Source organism: Canis aureus, chromosome 4, assembly GCF_053574225.1.
Source record: "Canis aureus isolate CA01 chromosome 4, VMU_Caureus_v.1.0, whole genome shotgun sequence".
Taxonomy (NCBI): Eukaryota; Metazoa; Chordata; class Mammalia; order Carnivora; family Canidae; genus Canis; species Canis aureus.
Window position 1 is genome coordinate 71,068,522 of NC_135614.1, and position 18,060 is coordinate 71,086,581.

The window sequence follows — 18,060 nt, forward strand, 5'->3', positions numbered from 1 at the left end:
AATAGTGCTGTCCCCTTATTTCACTAGGGGTAAACTGAGTGTTAAGTAAGAGGAATTATAATGCACATCAGTCAGCAGCCAGAAAAATACCACTCCAGTGGCAGCTCTTTAGAAAACTGCCCTGTTTGTTGTAGAACTGATCAACAAAAAGACCCCCCCCAAATGATTATTTCATCTCTGTGTGTGCATAACTTTTCTTAAGACTTTACAATTACTGATCTATTCTTTAGCAATCCTGGCCATACATCCAGATTCTAAATGCCACTAGCCAAACCTAATAGTCGTTTGACTTTTCTGCCTCCTGGCTATCTTTAGCTCATTATCTTGGAAATCACCAGGCTGAATTACAGTATATTTTTGTATTTGTACACATACAGAGATAAATGTCCCCTGACATCCAGTAATATTCCTCAGAGAGTGCTTAGATAGTATGGAGTACAGTGTGGTAGAATTTTTCTTCATAGCTTTTGTACTACACTGCAAACTATGCAAAAGCCCCATTTGTTTGCTCTTATGGCGTCTTAGGCTGACGTCCATTGTACCAAATGGAAATACCAAAATGTATTTGTTTCCTAGGGCTACCACGATGAGAATCCCATAGACGTGGTGCTTTAACAACAGAATTTGACCCGAGCTGAAGACAGATGTTTAACTGACTGAGCCACCTAAGTGCCCCCTAAATTACTCTTATAAATTCCAGATCTAGCCATATATATACTCAGAGATAGATGAGGGGTATAATTTTCTATTTAAAATGAGTGAGGGCAGAAAACAACATGAGGAAAGAAATAATGAGAAAACATGAAAGGATAAATGTATATTGGAAAAGGCTGTCATTTAATTATATGCTGGTTTCCATGTCAGATAAAATAAGCCATCATCTATACCTTCAAAGGACTCCTAACTAACTTAGGAACAAATATGTTCGAATACTTAGGAATCCGTAGGAATAAACTATGGACAAAGTCGTATCAATGTGTAGGATTGTGTCACGAGGATTAACAGAGACCAAATTCCATTGCGGTCTTAAAAAATGGCTGTGGGTTTTGGTGAGTAAAAGTGGTGACTTCGTTGAGGACATTGGGTTAGAGTGGGACTTTTAAGGATAAAAGGGGGAAAAACAGCACAATTTAAATGATTTGTTCCAGAATTTGGAAATCATGGATGGTGAAATTATCAGGAGGCAGTTGAAAAAGAAAAACCAGCACAGTTTCGTAGCACAAATCTTGTAATTATTCTACTGACTAACATATTACCTTTTTAAAAATGTTCTTTCAGCTGTGAACAAGGAATCGTCATGAACATTTCAATCATAACATAAATTAAGTCTATCCAGCATAAGCTTCATGTTTTCAATGGATAAATAGCTAATTAGTCATCACAAAATGACTTATCCCTGTCTAGCTGGCATTGGAGCTGAAGTTCTGAGATTTAGGTCATGCATCATAAGGTGATGGGTTCCCCCACCCGATAATAAGCAAAGGAGAAAAAGGAAATATAGAAAAATGTATCAGATGTTTTGATGTCAGTAATCTATTACTCTAAGCTCATACGAAAATTCTCATTAGCTTAAAATGTGATGATTGGCAACTACTTTATGTCACTTTATCCTATACACATTCCATGGCATTGCTTAATTTTGTTCTTATCTTTTTAGCTCTAGGTGTTGCTTCCAATTCTTCATCATCCAATGACAGTTTACATTGTCTTCAACAGAAAAATCAGCCCACACTTTAGGTCCATCTCTTGGAAAATATGTGTCGTCCATTGATGTTGGCTGAGTTTCTTTCTTTTCTTTTTTTTTCCTGACTTGGCACAGTTTACACTTTTCTCATGTCTATTTTAGGAGGTATATGTCCTAGCACAGAATGCAATTAGGAGTACAGAGTGTTCTAAACTAGTTTCCATTTGCAATTATTTAATAATAGATTATTTTGATTGCTTTGAATAGTGTATGAAGTATTCCTTGGAATTCAGGTTTTACATTGATTTATTATAGTTTTTTTTCCAGACTTTGTTATAGATGATAGTAATTAAGGTTATTTTAAATGTTTTACTAAAGGTGTATTGCAAACCAATTAAAAGATAATTAGATTCTAAGTATTTACTGTATGCTTTCCTATAAGAAGTTGGAATCCCTTTCTTCTGGATGCTGTTCCTTGGAGTGTTGAAACTCAGAGTCATTCCTTATCCTACCTCTTCTCTGATCCACCCCCCAACCCATTCTCTGCCTTTGTATTTTAGGTGGGGTCCAAGATGATCACCCTCATTCATGTGTCAGGTAGCTTCTGGATGGATTTGCCTAGCAGCGGGTACTATCAGGAGATTGGAAGTGAGAGAAGGAGAGTCCAAGGCTTGCCCCCTCCTTCCTCCTTCCTTCCTTTCTTTTTTCCTTCCTGTCCATCTGTCTTTTTATCAGTGTTAATTATTTGTACGTGTGTATGTATGTTTTTAACTTTTGTTACTAAAGTATGGTTAACATACAATGTTATTGTCCAAGACATTTCTACACCTCTCTAGTTGCATCAAACAACATATCCATCTGTACCTGTGTTCCTGTTCCTCTAGGAACAGTTCCTTCCTCCTGGTGAGATAGGCTCTTTTGGGTACCAATAACCCCATCTATTCCCTTTGTCCCAGCCTGTGTGTAGTAGCAGCTTCTGCTACTTCTAATCTCAGGGTTACCACATTTTCCTCTAGCTTAGAGTCCCAGGTGTATCTATTAAACCAATGTCACTTCTGTTTTAAATACTTGGAATACCTGGAATCTTTTTTCTGGTTGGATCCTGACTGATTTATTCCATTTCTTTTTTCATTAGCTGATGATTGGTAAAATCACACTTTCTCTTACTTATCACACAATCTCTGTTATTATTGTCATCATCATTGATAATGATTTCTGTGTATTGCTGTCTGCAGGGCACAGTGATCACTACTGTAGTTGGAGTCAGGGATAAGAAAGACTAGGTCCAAGAGGTAAAAATGATAAGATGGAAAGCAGAAATGTTGACACATTAAGGTTCTAAGTTCACAGATGGCTCAAAATATGGAACTTGTTGAATGAAAATACTAGTGGGGAGTATTGGAGCCTCTGATTTGACAAAGCTTCGGGATAGAATTTGTTTATTCATTCACCGATAATTATAGGCTCTAACCAAATGGCAGGGTCTTTGCTAGGCTCTAGGATGAGGTACTAGGTAAGTCTAGGAACATAGAAGATGCAGGGGGGACTGCATCCCTTCTGGAGACCCTAGGAGAAAATTCACTCTTTGCCTTTTTCAGCTTCTAGAAGCTGCCTATATTCCTTGGCTTATAACCTCCTTCCACCTTCAAATCCAGCAATTAAATCACTCCAAGACCTCTGCTTCTCTGACTATCCGCCCTTACCTCTTCTACTTATAAGAATCCTTATGATTACTGAGTACCTAACCAAATGATGCAGAACAGTCTCCCCATCTCTAAATCCTTAACTTAATCACATATGCAAAGTCTCTTGCTATATAAGGTGACATCTAGACAGGTTTCAAGGATTAGGATATGGGCATCTTTGAGGGACTATTATTCTGTCTACCATACCTTTGCCATACCCCTGTGAAGCACTGTATGGTCACAATCAGATTTTGCAAAGGAGATTCTAAAAGCAATAGGTAAACCCCAGCTGAGTGCCATATGCCTTTCTTCCCCTCCCTCTCCCATGCTCACCTTCTCAGCAGTTCTGCTCCCTGGTGAACTTTGCACAAAGTCCAGAGAAAGACTCTCCTCAGTTGTTGCCTCCTCTGTTCAGGCCTTGGCCTTCAGGAGCCTGCTCCCTTGCTCTCCTGGATCTTCCTCTCCTGTTTTGAAGCTGGTGGCATGGTGGTTGCCCTGCCGGCTTTCTGAGAAAAATGACAGAGAAGCTAGTCAGCAGCTACCTGGATTTGCAGCCTAAGCTGCACAGCACGGGCTCCAGGCTTGCCATGGGCAGGTTTACCATGTGAGGGTGCAGCATTCAATTCTACAAGTTAACAAGTATCCACCGGCAGCTTTCTTGGAAGTAAGAGTGCATCAATGTCAGGGAACAGCTGCCACCAACAATATATCAGCAACACCAATATTTCTGTTTTTTCGAAACAAAGTGAGAATTGACCAATATCAAGGAGCAATGCTGTGGGATTAGAAGAAAAAAAAGTGAAGCAGTACTTAGAAAATGACCCCGGAAGCAGTAGAGACAGATATTCCAAAAGGCTATGTGGATTTAGTGTCTCCTATTAATGTGTCGTGCATGTCTTAATGAAAGCAAAGAGCATGGGTTTGACAACTGTTTCCAAAAAGGCATGGCTTTCTTGGAATCTGATTGTGATGAACAATTGTTTATTACTGTAGCATTTAATCAACCGGTTAAGCTCTATTCAATGAGATTGCAAAGACCAGCTAATGGTCGGGGGTCTAAGAAGTAGAAAGAAGTGACCAACTCAAGCTCTAGAACTAACAGAGGATAATATGAAAGAAGTTGGCATTGTCCCACCTTCATTATTATCAATCTTAATAGTGTAACTATAGTCGTTTGGTCCAATCAAGGTAAAGAAACAATAATTTTTTATCTTACCTTTATTGGTACTGTAGTCCAGACAACAAATATGAATGACTTTAAACCAGTAGTTGGCAAAAAAGGAGAAAGCCACAAAAGACACCAGAAGACCATATTGCATTCAGATTTATAGCTTCTGGATAATTGCTTGATTCTCCGCAGAGACTGTCAATAACCCATTCACTGCTATTACCAATAAATCATTGCTTTTGTTCAGATGTATCACTAGTCTTTTTATTGTAATCTTGATACATGCAATGCTAAATTAAAAGTCACTGGTTTTCCCAAGCTTTAAAAAAAGCAATAGCTAACCCCCCAGCTTTAAGATAAACTGGCAAAGTTGCATTGTTTCCCAACACCCCTCTTTTTAGGAAAGAGTTTTCAAAATCAGAGAAGTGGCGAGCCCCCTTGGCAGAATTGATGAGGAACCACCAGTTCCTGGATAGTCAGTGGAAAACTTTTGTTGAAGAACAACTTTATTGTATTTTTTTGGAGGATTTCTCTGAAATTCCAGTTTAAGTGACAGCAAATAAGTAGGCAATGACACATGGTGTCATTTTTTCTAAGCAACTGGAAATAGGCATGTGTTTTGTGTGAAATGAGGGCACAATAGTAGGCAGCTATAGGATCTTCCAGCAGTGGTTGGACCCACACATCTGAGACATCCCGTCCATACTGATAGCCATAAGTAGGGCCACTTCATATACTCAAAGGACAATGGCAAATGCATAAAAATCCCATGTGAAGGGATATTTCTAGATTATGGCCTCATGTATTCTAGGGGGACTCTTCCTAATATTCCACTGAATATTTTGAGGAGAAATGTGGAATTTGCAGGAGATAGAATGTAATCAAAAGAATTAAGGGTTCAGAAAGATATTCCTGACCAGAAACAGGAGAGAGGAATAGATGCCTGAAAAAGCCTCTACTGGGCTCTTCTTCCATGTGGGTCCTAGGATGTGTGAAGTGACCCCTAGGACTTCTTTGGGGACACATCCTGGGAGAGCAGAAGCACTTCTTTGGGGAAGGACACTCTTCTACAAACTTGAGAGTACCCTACATCTCTCAGCTCTGTTCAGGAAAGTTAAACCTAGTTTAAGTTTTATTTTTTTCATAAATGTTATCCTCCCCTCATTCCATATGAGATTTCAGGAACAGCTCTAAGTTGCACATCTGAGAAGTTTGACTCAAATCCGTTATCTAAATGTGAGATTGAGAAAAAAACTATTTAAAAAGTAGTGATAATGGAAGAGAAGGATTGTATGGCCTGCCCACCTGCCCCCAGGCCTGAGATCTTTTAATTGTCAAAATATCACGATGAACTATTTCACAAGAATATTAAAGATTTTACACCTAGTTCCCGATCTTAAATTTATGCATGTTGAGAGTAGAGATCATTCGTTTTTAACCAAGAAACAAGTTTCACAATAAACAATTTATTACTTTTTTTTTTTAATTTATTACTTTTTAAACCATGGTATGAGAAATAAGAGCATAAGGTCGATATTTCTCAGCAGTTTAATTCACAGGACCTAGTCTATTTTGAAAGAAAAATATCTGTTTCTTTTGTTTGCTAAGTCCTCTTTTTTCCAAAATCCTTCATATCTGGGAATGAGGATGTTTTGGGGTGAGACACAGTTGTCAATGCAATGAATATTACACAGGATATGTTCAATCCTTTCATTTTCAAATTTATCATTTTTTCAGTTGAAATAGATTTCTGTTCAACATTTTCCAGGACTGCATAAAGTAAGACTAATGATATTAGCTACCACTTATCTACCATGTGGCAGGCATTTGTCTTGTGGTATTTTTGATATTCTCAACAACCCAACGAGAGAGTTGATACACTTATCATTTTATTATGAAGAAATTGAGAATCAGAGTACATTTGTAGTAACTGAGTTGGGATTTCAACCCAGAGAATTTAATCCCAAAGCTTGTCATCTTTTAGCATGATTTGTTGTCTCTTACAAGGGATATCACTGAAAATATTCTTCCTGAGAGAGATGTAGTCATCAATGAATTATCCAGGAACTGGGACTGAGTTACACAGTTCATGATCCAGAGCCTACTTTTTCTCTTCTTCTGGCTGCATCCTTTTGTTCTCTAATATTAAACTTCTTTATCTTATTATTTAATCAGATTTCTTTAAACAGAACTATTTTCTCCTTTCAGGAAAAATGAGAACAATTCAAACTTAATCATCCAAAGTCATGAAGTATTCATAGCTGCACTTTTGCTAATAGAACAGAATAGAAAAAAAAAAAAAGAACAGAATAGAAAAGTATTCAGTTATAATTTTGCAATTATTGTCACCATATTTTTCTATTCATGAGAGTTTTTGAATATAATATATAGAGGTGACTACCCTGGGATCACAAATGTGTAAATGTGGGCATGGATCTAACAACTTCAACTTGTAGATGCATAGCAGAATTCAATAGATGTATTATTATTATTATTATTAATAGATTTATTATAGTGTTCTCATTATTCTTAAACCAATCATATCATGTAGTAACTAGTAATAGAATTAACACTCAGATTATTTATTTTTTTTTGGAGAGGAGGGCAGGTGCAAACAGGAGAGGGTCAGAGGGAAAGGGAGAGAGAGAATCATAAGCAGACTCCATGCTCAGTGTGGAGCCAAATGCTGGGCTTGATCTCAAGATCCGGAGATCATGACCTGAGCCAAAATCAAGAGTCTGACGCTTAGCTGACTGAGCCACCCAGACACCCCTTAGCACTTGAATTAAATGTCCTTCTCATGCCTGTTGTTTGTGTGGTCTTCTTACTAAAGTTCATTTATTTGCTAATATATTTGCTGGCTGCACATTTGAGCAATGTAAAGGTAATTTCCATACTTAGAAGATACCAAGGAGTGATCAAGCTTGAGAGGTTTCCAGACTGGTCACCAGTAATCTCTCAGGAACTTGAGAGGAAGAAGGAGCAGGTGGGTTTAATACCTGAAATTCAACTTCAGACAAAGCGACTCTGCATCTATATAAAAACAGAATATGAAACACACACACACACACACACACACACACATATATATGAAATTTTAAAAGATATATGTTATGTTATAATATACATTTTAAATATTTATAAGACATCCATGTAGGATTTTATTTAAACAATGATTTTACTGCTAAAAGCGTTTTTTTAAAATTGGTTATTTTTGTGTATTCCATTGAAACTCCAGATAATCACTGATGCCCCAGGCACACAGCTACTAAACCTAAACCAGAACACACTTTTTAAAAAAAAAATCTTGCTCTTTCCTAGACTAATTGGTATTTGTGAAAATGCTTTATGAAATGTTATTGAAGTTTACTATTTATTTTGAACTGCAAAAATACTCTTTATTTTTCTGGGGATACATTCTTCTGTTTGTACTTGGAAGTTTATTTTATTTTTTAAAAGATTTTATTTATTTATTCATGAGAGACACACACAGAGAGGCAGAGACACAGGCAGAGGGAGAAGCAGAATCCATGCAGGGAGCCTGATATGAGAAGCAGGCTCCATGCAGGGAGCCTGATATGGGACTCGATCCCAGGTCTCCAGGATCACACCCTGGGCTGAAGGCGGCGCTAAACCACTGAGCTACCCAGGCTGCCTGAGAGTTTAGATTATAAAATCAAATCCTTGGGACTCCTGGGTGGCTCAGTGGTTGAGCATTTGCCTTTGGCTCAGGCCTTGATCCCAAGGTCCTGCATTGGGTTCCCCACAGGAAGCCTGCTTTTCCCTCTTATATCTCTTACTCTCTCTGTATATCTCTCATGAATAAATAAATAATCTAAAAAAAAAATCAAAACCCTTTCAGAGGATTTCTGACTAGATATTTTTTCCTAGAAGAGGTTTATTTTCATATAAATTTTTTAAAAAGGATAACTGAGAGGGTAAGTCTTGCTGACTTGTTCTTTTATGCAGCTCAGATATGGTAAGATAGAGTTTTCCCAACCTAAAATAGAAGCTTATATTTGTCAAGTCTGCTTTTGCTCTTGAGTTGTAATAATTTTTACTTTTTTCAAGATGACATGTAGAAAAATCAGTAAGTTGTGCTCAGAGGGAAATTCTGTGTACAAGTTTTCTTTTATTTTTTAGAACACATAGCCTATTTAAGTAAGTTTGCTTATTCTTCCAAGTAAGCAAAGTGTTGAGATGAAATATTTGTTTGACTGAAGGATTTAAATAGGTGTCTCTGTTTTTAGAATCCTTTCCAGGTATTACATGATGTGTACTTTAAACAGCATTTATCCTAGGAGAGTACCAAGGACTTCTTATTTACAACTAGAGCTGTTCTGATGCCTGCTATTTCTTGCCACATTCTTAAGCTTCCAACCAATTTTTGTGTTTCTCCCCAGAGATGCAAGTACAGAACGGGGAGTGGAATATAGAAAAGAAAATAAATACTTGCTTTCAGTAGTCCCCTGACTTCTTTCCACTAACATTTATAAACATATTGAGATATCAAAATTGGAGATAGTACAAATAATAATAATAACAAAAATGGACTTGAGTCAGAATTTGGGTTTGAATATCAGTTTCACTATTTATCAACTGTGTGGTTTAGGGCAGATTTCTACATCTCTTTAGGGCTTTTTCCCTCTTTGTAAAATAGGGATTATAATATATATGTGGAATGGGTATTAAAATTCTATGTCTGATGTATAATGGGTATTCAGAAAAATCTTGACTGAATATGAATGTGATATTAAAAATAACAAAGGATCAGTTACCTACAAAATATTCTTTTTTTGCTATTATGGATAGAACTAGAATAAGTCATTTTTTGGACTACATGAAGATAGCAATATGCACTGTTATAATTATCTTGGGAATGAAGTCGTAAACATATAGGACCAAAGTTAACTTTAATAGGATGGCTGATTTACCTACCACCTAAGATAGGAGAGCATATGCTGAGACCATGGGCACTAGGACATGTAACTTTTGGCAGAGAAGTGAAAGGTCAAGAACAATATGACTTGAAACTGGTAGCCTCTCAGTGGCTAGATGCTCACTGTCTTGGCAGCCAAATCTAAGAACATTAGTTATTTGGAAAGAGCTTACCAAAATTATGGACAGGGCTATTGAAAGGCAGAATTAATAAAAGCTTCAAGATAAATTATATTAGCTACTTGATTTTTCCCAGGTTCTACCTATGTATTGACATTTTAGATAACCATGTAGTAGAGAAACAGGACAGAAAGGGAGTAACATTTATTGAATTATGTGTTCCAAAAATCATGTTAAGTATGTTTTGCATGTAAAAATAAAATCATTCTGTAAATCATCTTCTGATTGTTAATGGAAAACAACAACAAACAAAACAAAACAAAACAACCCAATCCTCTCATGCTATCAGAAGGATGCTATAAGAAATATAAACTGTTTCATTATATGTGTATTTCAAATGCTAAGTAGCCTAAATTTTATTTATTTTCATCTCATGTCCATGGATATAAAAATAAATGTAAGATCTTAGAGAATGAGAATCATAAGTGAAGTGGTATTACTTTGCTAGGGTTGCCATAACAAAGTCCCACAGACTGGGGTGGCTTAAACAATAGAAATTTATTTTCTCATAGTTCTGAAAGCTAGAAGTCCAAGATCAAGGTGTTGCAAGGTTGGCTTCTTCTGAAGGTTATGATAGATGAATCTGTTCTAGGCCTCTCTTTTAGGTTTATAGATGGACATTGTTTTCCATGTGTCTATAGGAATACCAGTCATACCGGATTAGAGCCCACTCTCATGATCTCATTTTAACTTATTTACCTCTGCAAAGACCCTATTTCCAAGTCATAATCACATTCTGAGGTACAGGGGCTCAATTAAGACTTTAATATGTGAATTCAGGAGGTGAGGCAACACAACTCAGCCCATAACAACTACATTCCTCATTTTTCTTCTTTATAATACCTAGCAGGAATTGACTTGGTTGTAAGAAATGCTCCATAAATATTCAATAATGATGATTCAATAACCCTGCCTCAAATATACAAAACAAAACTTTGTTGTCCTAAAGATACCATAAATATATAGTTTTATAAGTTAAGTCAAAACAGAAACCAACCACATTAGGATACTTTGGGCATTTGAACCAGGCCAGACCACAAAAGCTAATTTAGGTTTGAGGACTGGGATGGAATGATCACTCAGATACAGGGTCATTTCCTCTTTGGTTTACAACCAAACCAGAAACATACAATTAAATATATATACCAAATCAAGGCTACAAATGAGTCGACATGGCTCTCTGTCACCTCCCTTTATTCCTACCAAAACATGCCCAAAGTTTGTTGAGCTTACCTGGTAGTCTGAAAAATCTAACAGTTCAGAGGATTCCCAACTATAGTTTACTTACACTCTTTGGCCCTGAAAATGGTGTGAATGGATAAGGATGATGGAGGTGTGGAACTTCATTATTCACAAATCCACCCTATTTCCAAGGAATTCCAAGGAAATTCTTGGTGAGCCACATATAACTAATAAGTTCTGTTTCTTATTGTGCTATTGGATCTCTTGAGGTCTCAGGTAATAGGAGTACTCTAGAGCAATTTTACAAAGAAGTATACATTTGAGTATGTATGAAAAGCACTTTATAAAATATAAAATACTAGGTCAATCCTCCATTTTGAATGTTATAAGTAAATAAGTCAGGCACAACTTTTATATTTGCATATTTATATTCATGTATGTACACACACACACACACACACACACACACACACACACACATTAGGTCCTACGTTCCAGGTACTTGGTAGGGATTAAAGATAAATAATAAAAAAAAACAGATGTTATTCCTTTTGCATGGATAGCAATTTTGACATAATTTTCATAATGCTTGTCGTATCAAGGCTACATACTTACTACCAAAGCAGTTACAAAAAAGGTTCAGTAAGCCTCCAGAATTTAGCAACACTTTAGTGGGTTGGCTTTCATAATTCCAGGATACTAAATCAAAACATCTTTAGTGGTTCTATACTCATCTCTTCTTTATACAGAGTACACACTCTCTCCAAGTTCAAAAAGAGAGAAGTTTTTCTTTGCCATTTTCTGTATTCTTTTCCATGTCTGTAAATTCTGACACTTTTCAATCTCTTTTTCATAGAAATTGGCAATTTATAGGATTAGTCCTTTGAGAAAAACTTAAGGTCCCTAGCTCTTGGCCTAAGAAGTGCCAACTAGAGAATGCAAAAGTAGGGACCTTGTATCAGGCTGTACCTGATGCAAGAGTGGGGAATACTCAAATTCTCCATCCACCACTAGTCATGCAGGTTCAGGTGAATGTATAAACTTTCTACTCATGGATTGAAAATCTGGGAGTCTTACTGTTAGGGTTATAATTTTAAGGGATGAGACAATTTATCACAGTGTCTCAGAAAACTACAACAGAAGATTCAGGATAATTAATTGCATCAACTCTTTTAGTCTAATACCCAACCTATCCAACACTTAGAGAACATTACCTCCGTGCTTTTGGCCATTTTTTAAATTGGGATCTGTTGAATTCTCTCTTTTTACATCTTCTGTCAGGACAAAATAGTTATAGCTGCAAAGAATGTGTACCAATGTCATTAACTCTCCTTCCTTGCCAGCTAATTAAAGCTAAAGAACAAAGTCATAATTCCTCAGACATTGACGGATGGGCTTTAAGGAGAATTATGTGGGCTGTGAATTATCTTCAGCAGTAAATTATTGTACAAATAGCCCATTAAAGTCCCCTAAAATTGGAAAGGTTAGGGTTAGTACAATTTTTATCCAAGTCTTGAGTGTTAGTGATAGCCCACTGCCCTGTGGTAGCCTGAAGTGTACATCATGTGCCTCATGAGAAAAGGAAACTCTTGTGGTTTTTCTCTTTCCCATTGCACTCTAGGCTGATCTGAGCATCAGTTAAAAATCCTTGTCAAGAATAAGGATTGAGAGTTCAAGAGTTCATCTCTGAAGACCCAACAAAGAATATTTTGCTTTGTTGCTCTTATTTGGGCATGTATTAGAGATTCTAGTTAAGTCTCTTGAGTCTTTTGACTTCTGATAAACACTCTCTATAAAGAGAGAAATTTTAGCCTACTGTATTCTAATATGTTGTATTTGAATTAACCCCTCTCCTCTCACATAGACCTCTAAAGAGAAGGAAATTACTGTCATGTCCCTGGTAATTTAGATTGCTTCAAATGGGTAAATAAGTAGTTACATTTATTGTGTGATAAGTGGATAAGAGAAGGAACTAGTTCAGTTGTGAATAATAGCTTTCATGCAAAAGTTTTGCCCCAAATTTCCAAATACTGATTTATCATCAAGAATTTTCCAAATACCTACAGTTTCAGACTATTGTTTGGTTATTCAGCCACTCCTCCTACCTTGAACTCTTTCCCCATTTCCCTGTAGAGCCTACCTCTGTCAGGATTTGTCCTTTCCATGGACAATACCTAACTTACTCCAAGTACCTTTAGAGCTTCCTAGCTGGGTGAGGGTTTCTCCAATTTCAAGTTCCCCTTGTTACTTATATCCCTATGCTGCCTATTTGGATTCCACCCTCCCCCCCCATTTCTGACTCATTGTTTCTCTCTATTCTCCTGAGTATTTCTGAATTTTGAGTGCTTGCCTACCCCAAGGATCCTCTAGCTTCCTAATTTTGTCCTGTGAATTTAGTTCCCTGGCCTATCTCCAAAGTCAATTGTCACATGCTGTTCTGACAAGTTAGCAATCTGAACTTGAACAAAGTCTCGTAATCTCTTTGATCTCAATTTTCTCACAAAAAAACAAGAAGCTCGGGGCACCTGGGTGGCTCAGTGGTTGAGCATCTGCTTTTGGCTCAGGTCATGATCCCGGGTCCTGGGATTGAGTCCTGCATCAGGCTCCTGGTAAGGAGCCTGCTTCTCTCTGCCTGTGTCTCTGCCTCTCTCTGTCTCTCATGAATAAATAAGTAAAATGTTTTAAAAAATTAAGAAGCTCAGTGGTATTTTGAAGCCTTTCATTTTAATGTGTCAATGGGATTAAGTTGCTAACACTTGACATACAAATTCACCAGTTTGGGTCATGGTTATAGTGACTTTCAGATAAGTAAATATCATATATGAATAACTGAGATTTAAGCAACATTTGTTTTTTAAAGAAAGTTATAGAAAATATTTTATAAAGAAAAAATCTAATAGGTAACTATTTTAGTAGCTTTTAAATTCTCTAAAGAATATATTTTGGCATTAATTATTTATAGCTTATATGAGACTCAATTCTTTTTTTATTATTTTTATTTTTTATATTTATTTATTTATTTATTTATTGTATATGTTTTTATTGGAGTTCGATTGCCAACATATAGCATAACACCCAGTGCTCATCGTGTCAAGTGCCCCCCTCAGTGCCCATCACGCAGTTACCCCATCCCTCTGCCCACCTCCTTTTTCACTACCCTTTGTTTGTTCCCAGAGTTAGGAGTCTCTCGTATTTTGTCACCCTCACTGATATTTTCACTCATTTTCTCTCCTTTCCCCTTTATTCCTTTTCACTATTTTTTATATTCCCCAAATGAATAAGACCATATAATGTTTATCCTCCTCCAATTGACTTACTTCACTCAGCAAAATACCCTCCAGTTCCATCCACATTGAAGCAAATGATGGGTATTTGTCGTTTCTAATGGCTGAGGAATATTCCATTGTATACATAGACCACAGCTTCTTTATCCATTCATCTTTCGATGGACACCGAGGCTCCTTCCACAGTTGGGCTATTGTGGACATTGCTGCTATAAACATTGGGGCGCAGGTATCCTGCCATTTCACTGCATCTTTATCTTTGGGGTAAATCCCCAGGAGTACAATTGCTGGGTCATAGGGTAGCTCTATTTTTAACTCTTTGAGGAACCTCCACACAGTTTTCCAGAGTGGCTGCACCAGTTCACATTCCCACCAACAGTACAAGAGGGATCCCTTTTCTCCACATCCTCTCCATCATTTGTGGTTTCCTGTCTTGTTAATTTGCCCCATTCTCACTGGTGTAAGGTGGTATCTCATTGTGGTTTTGATTTGTATTTCCCTGATGGCAAGTGATGCAGAGCATTTTCTCATGTGCTTGTTGGCTATGTGTATGTCTTCTTTGGTGAAATTTCTGTTCATGTCTTCTGGTCATTTCATGATTGGATTGTTTGTGTCTTTGCTGTTGAGTTTGATAAGTTCTTTATAGATCTTGGTTACTGGCCCTTTATCTGATACATCATTTGCAAATATCTTCTCCTATTCTGTAGGTTGTCTTTGAGTTGTGTTGACTGTTTCTTTTGCTGTGTAGAAGCTTTCTATCTTGATTAAGTCCCAATAGTTCATTTTTGCTTTTGTTTGCCTTGCCTCCATACATGTATTTTGCAAGAAGTTGCTGTGGCCAAGTTCAAAAAGGGTGTTGCCTGTGTTCTCCTATAGGATTTTGATGGATTCTTGTCTCACATTTAGATCTTTCATCCATTTTGAGTTTATCTTTGTGTATGGTGCAAGAGAATGGTCCAGTTTCATTCTTCTGCATGTGGATGTCCAATTTTCCCAGCACCATTTATTGAAGAGACTGTTCTTTTTCCAGTGGATAGTCTGTCCTGCTTTGTCGAATATTAGTTGACCATAGAGTTGAGGGCCCATTTCTGGATTCTCTATTCTGCTCCATTGATCTATGTGTCTGTTTTTGTGCCAGTACCACACTGTCTTGATGATCACAGCTTTGTAGTACAACTTGAAATCTGACATTGTGATGCCCCCAGCTCTGATTTTCTTTTTCAATATTCCCCTGGCTATTCGGAGTCTTTTCTTATTCCACATAAATTTTAAGATTATTTGTTCCAACTCTCTGAAGAAAGTCCATGGTATTTTGATAGGGATTGCATTAAATGTGTACATTGCCCTGGGTAGCATCGACATTTTCACAATATTAATTCTTCCAATCCATAAGCATGGAATTTTTTCCATCTCTTTGTGTCTTCCTCAATTTCTTTCAGAAGTGTTCTGTAGTTTTTAGGGTATAGATCCTTTACCTCTTTGGTTGGGTTTATTCCTAAGTATCTTATGCTTTGGGATGTAATTATAAATGGGACTGACTCCTTAATTTCTCTTTCTTCAGTCTCATTGTTAGTGTATAGAAATGCCACTGATTTCTGGGCATTGATTTTGTTTCCTGCCACACTGTCAAATTGTTGTATGAGTTCTAGCAGTCTTGGGGTGGAGTCCTTTAGGTTTTCTACATACAGTATCATGTCATCTGCAAAGAGGGAGAGTTTGACTTCTTTGCCAATTTGAATGCCTTTTATTTCTTTTTGTTGTGTGATTACTGATTACTGAGGCTGGGACTTCTAGTACTATGTTGAATAGCTGAGACTCGATTCTACCTAATTATCCCTCTCACACAGTATCAGAATCAAAAAATATATAAATGCAAATTACTAATATTGTTTTGATCTGTCTATCTATCTATCTATCTATTTATCTATCTATCCACACACACACACCCAAGGAGTTTCATGTATTAGCTCACTTATCCTTCAAACCCTATAAGGTACAGACTATTTTTACTTTTTTTTTAATAGATGAACTGACTGAAGAAGAGAGGTTAAGGAACTTGCTCAGGTTGAGACAGAATAGGAGAGCCAAGGTTTATACAAAATAATCTGGCTTCAGAGCCTGTGCTTTAAATATCATACCATTATGCCCTTTGATACTAATTCTAAGAAAGTCTTTGAAAGACAATAAGGTTTATATTTATAATTCAAAGCAAAACTTCTAACACTGTGCTTTCTTGTCTTACTGTAAAAAAGTCACACAGTATAAAAGCCTATATCTATCTGCTCATTGTTTTTCTCTCCCTAAAGACAATCTGAATAGATTCTTAAAAATCTTCTCCACCTATTCTTTTCTTGTCTCCCAAATGTATCTTATTCTCCCCTTGGAGACTGTATGTCTTTCTCATATGAGTTGATTTAATTCCTCTGGCTTGTTCAATACAGCATCTCAACATGTTTCTAAACATAGGTCAACATGTAGAGGGCCCACGAAAGAGGTTGCAGAATACTTGTTAAAGCAGGGTTAAAGAATCATGCTACACCTCAACACTTAGTGTCCCTGCATGCAGCTATATAACTTCAGGTGTAGATGTCCCACATGGAATTCAGTTGTCAGACACTTGAAATTTTATGGGCTTTTCCATGCTAAGATTTCCATCTTTAATTTACTTCTCACTCTAGACTTCCCTGGATGGCGAAGACAAGAGAATGTTTGAGCCTGTGTTATGAAGGCACTTGAATCAAAAAGCCAGGGAAGGAAAAAATTCCAGCTTCCATACAGACATTTTGTGTTTCTGAAAAGTCACAGTAACATATCAAAAGATAATGTCTGCTTCGAAAAAATATTAAGTTATGATTTGATTCCACGTGTATAAGTTTCTGGCTCATAAGATAAACTGAATTTCTCCATCTCCTCCTGCCTGTTTAGGGGTTAAGGAAATGCAATCTAAGGAGGAAGAGATGGCTTAAGACAACCTACTAGTTTGTCTTAGAAGAAAAAAAAAAAAAGAAAAGACCTAGAAATTTTACACTAAATTTTAGAGCCATGGAGCTTCACTATTCAAGATGGGCACATCTGAAATTTGACTTTCAGTAGAGTGACAAAACTCTTAAAAATGGTTTGAAGTTGGATCTTAGGTGGGCAAATAGCAAAGGGCTTATAAAGCCAAGTTGTAACTTATAATTTCAAATGATAAAGTTAGTAATTAATTTTATTCTTTCAAAGCTTTAGAAAATGACTTAATCATCACCTGCTCATATGTGAGTGTGTGAGCACATGTTTGCTAATAGAAAGAAGAGGGTTAAATCAGGCTGACTCACCATTGGTACAAAACATTTTCACTCCTGCCTGAGACAAGAATGAAACTCAGATGAGTTTGTTTCTGGACACACTGCTGCTTAATCATGATGATAAAATTTAAGTAGTCATTCTACATCATGGATGTTTAAAACAAAGCTTTATTTTCTAGAGATGGAACTCATAGGGGCCTTTTTTGTTTATTTTATTTTCACATATTCACTGAACTTACAGAGATTATTAGGAGTTTGACCGGAATAAACTATCAGAGATGCAGGGAAAAAATTTCCAGCTCTAGGAACCTAAACATAATGGGTAGATTAGAAAAATATACATGAAATTCAAATACTGATAGAATAATACAATTCAGTGATACTTTACAGTTCCTGGAAATTTTCTTATCTGGGCAGATAAAATTGCTGGCTTCCTAAGAATAAACAAGAAAAAAGTAGCCAAATTAAATGCCAGATATTAAGTACTTAAACACATGTGTTTTGTGTCTTTGATATACTTCCTCAGATTTTCACTCAGAAAGTTCTTGGTTTACATACAACCTGAATAACTTTGGTCATACCTCATTCTAGCTCTTATCAGATTAAAAGCAACTACAAGAAAGTGGAAGGCCATCTACATGCAAGGACTTTA

General features: G+C 36.7%; 1 long non-coding RNA gene and 1 pseudogene across 1 annotated transcript in view; one reads left to right on the forward strand and one right to left on the reverse strand.

The window, feature by feature from the left end:
• Positions 1-18,060, reverse strand: part of LOC144311938 (uncharacterized) — a 117,566-nt gene that overhangs the window by 83,430 nt on the left and 16,076 nt on the right. Inside the window, exon 2 of the long non-coding RNA XR_013377411.1 lies at positions 3,703-3,875. This is a non-coding gene — a long non-coding RNA (uncharacterized LOC144311938). The remainder of the gene's footprint in view (positions 1-3,702; positions 3,876-18,060) is intronic.
• On the forward strand, positions 3,830-4,700 carry LOC144312003 (thioredoxin-like protein 1 pseudogene; annotated as a pseudogene).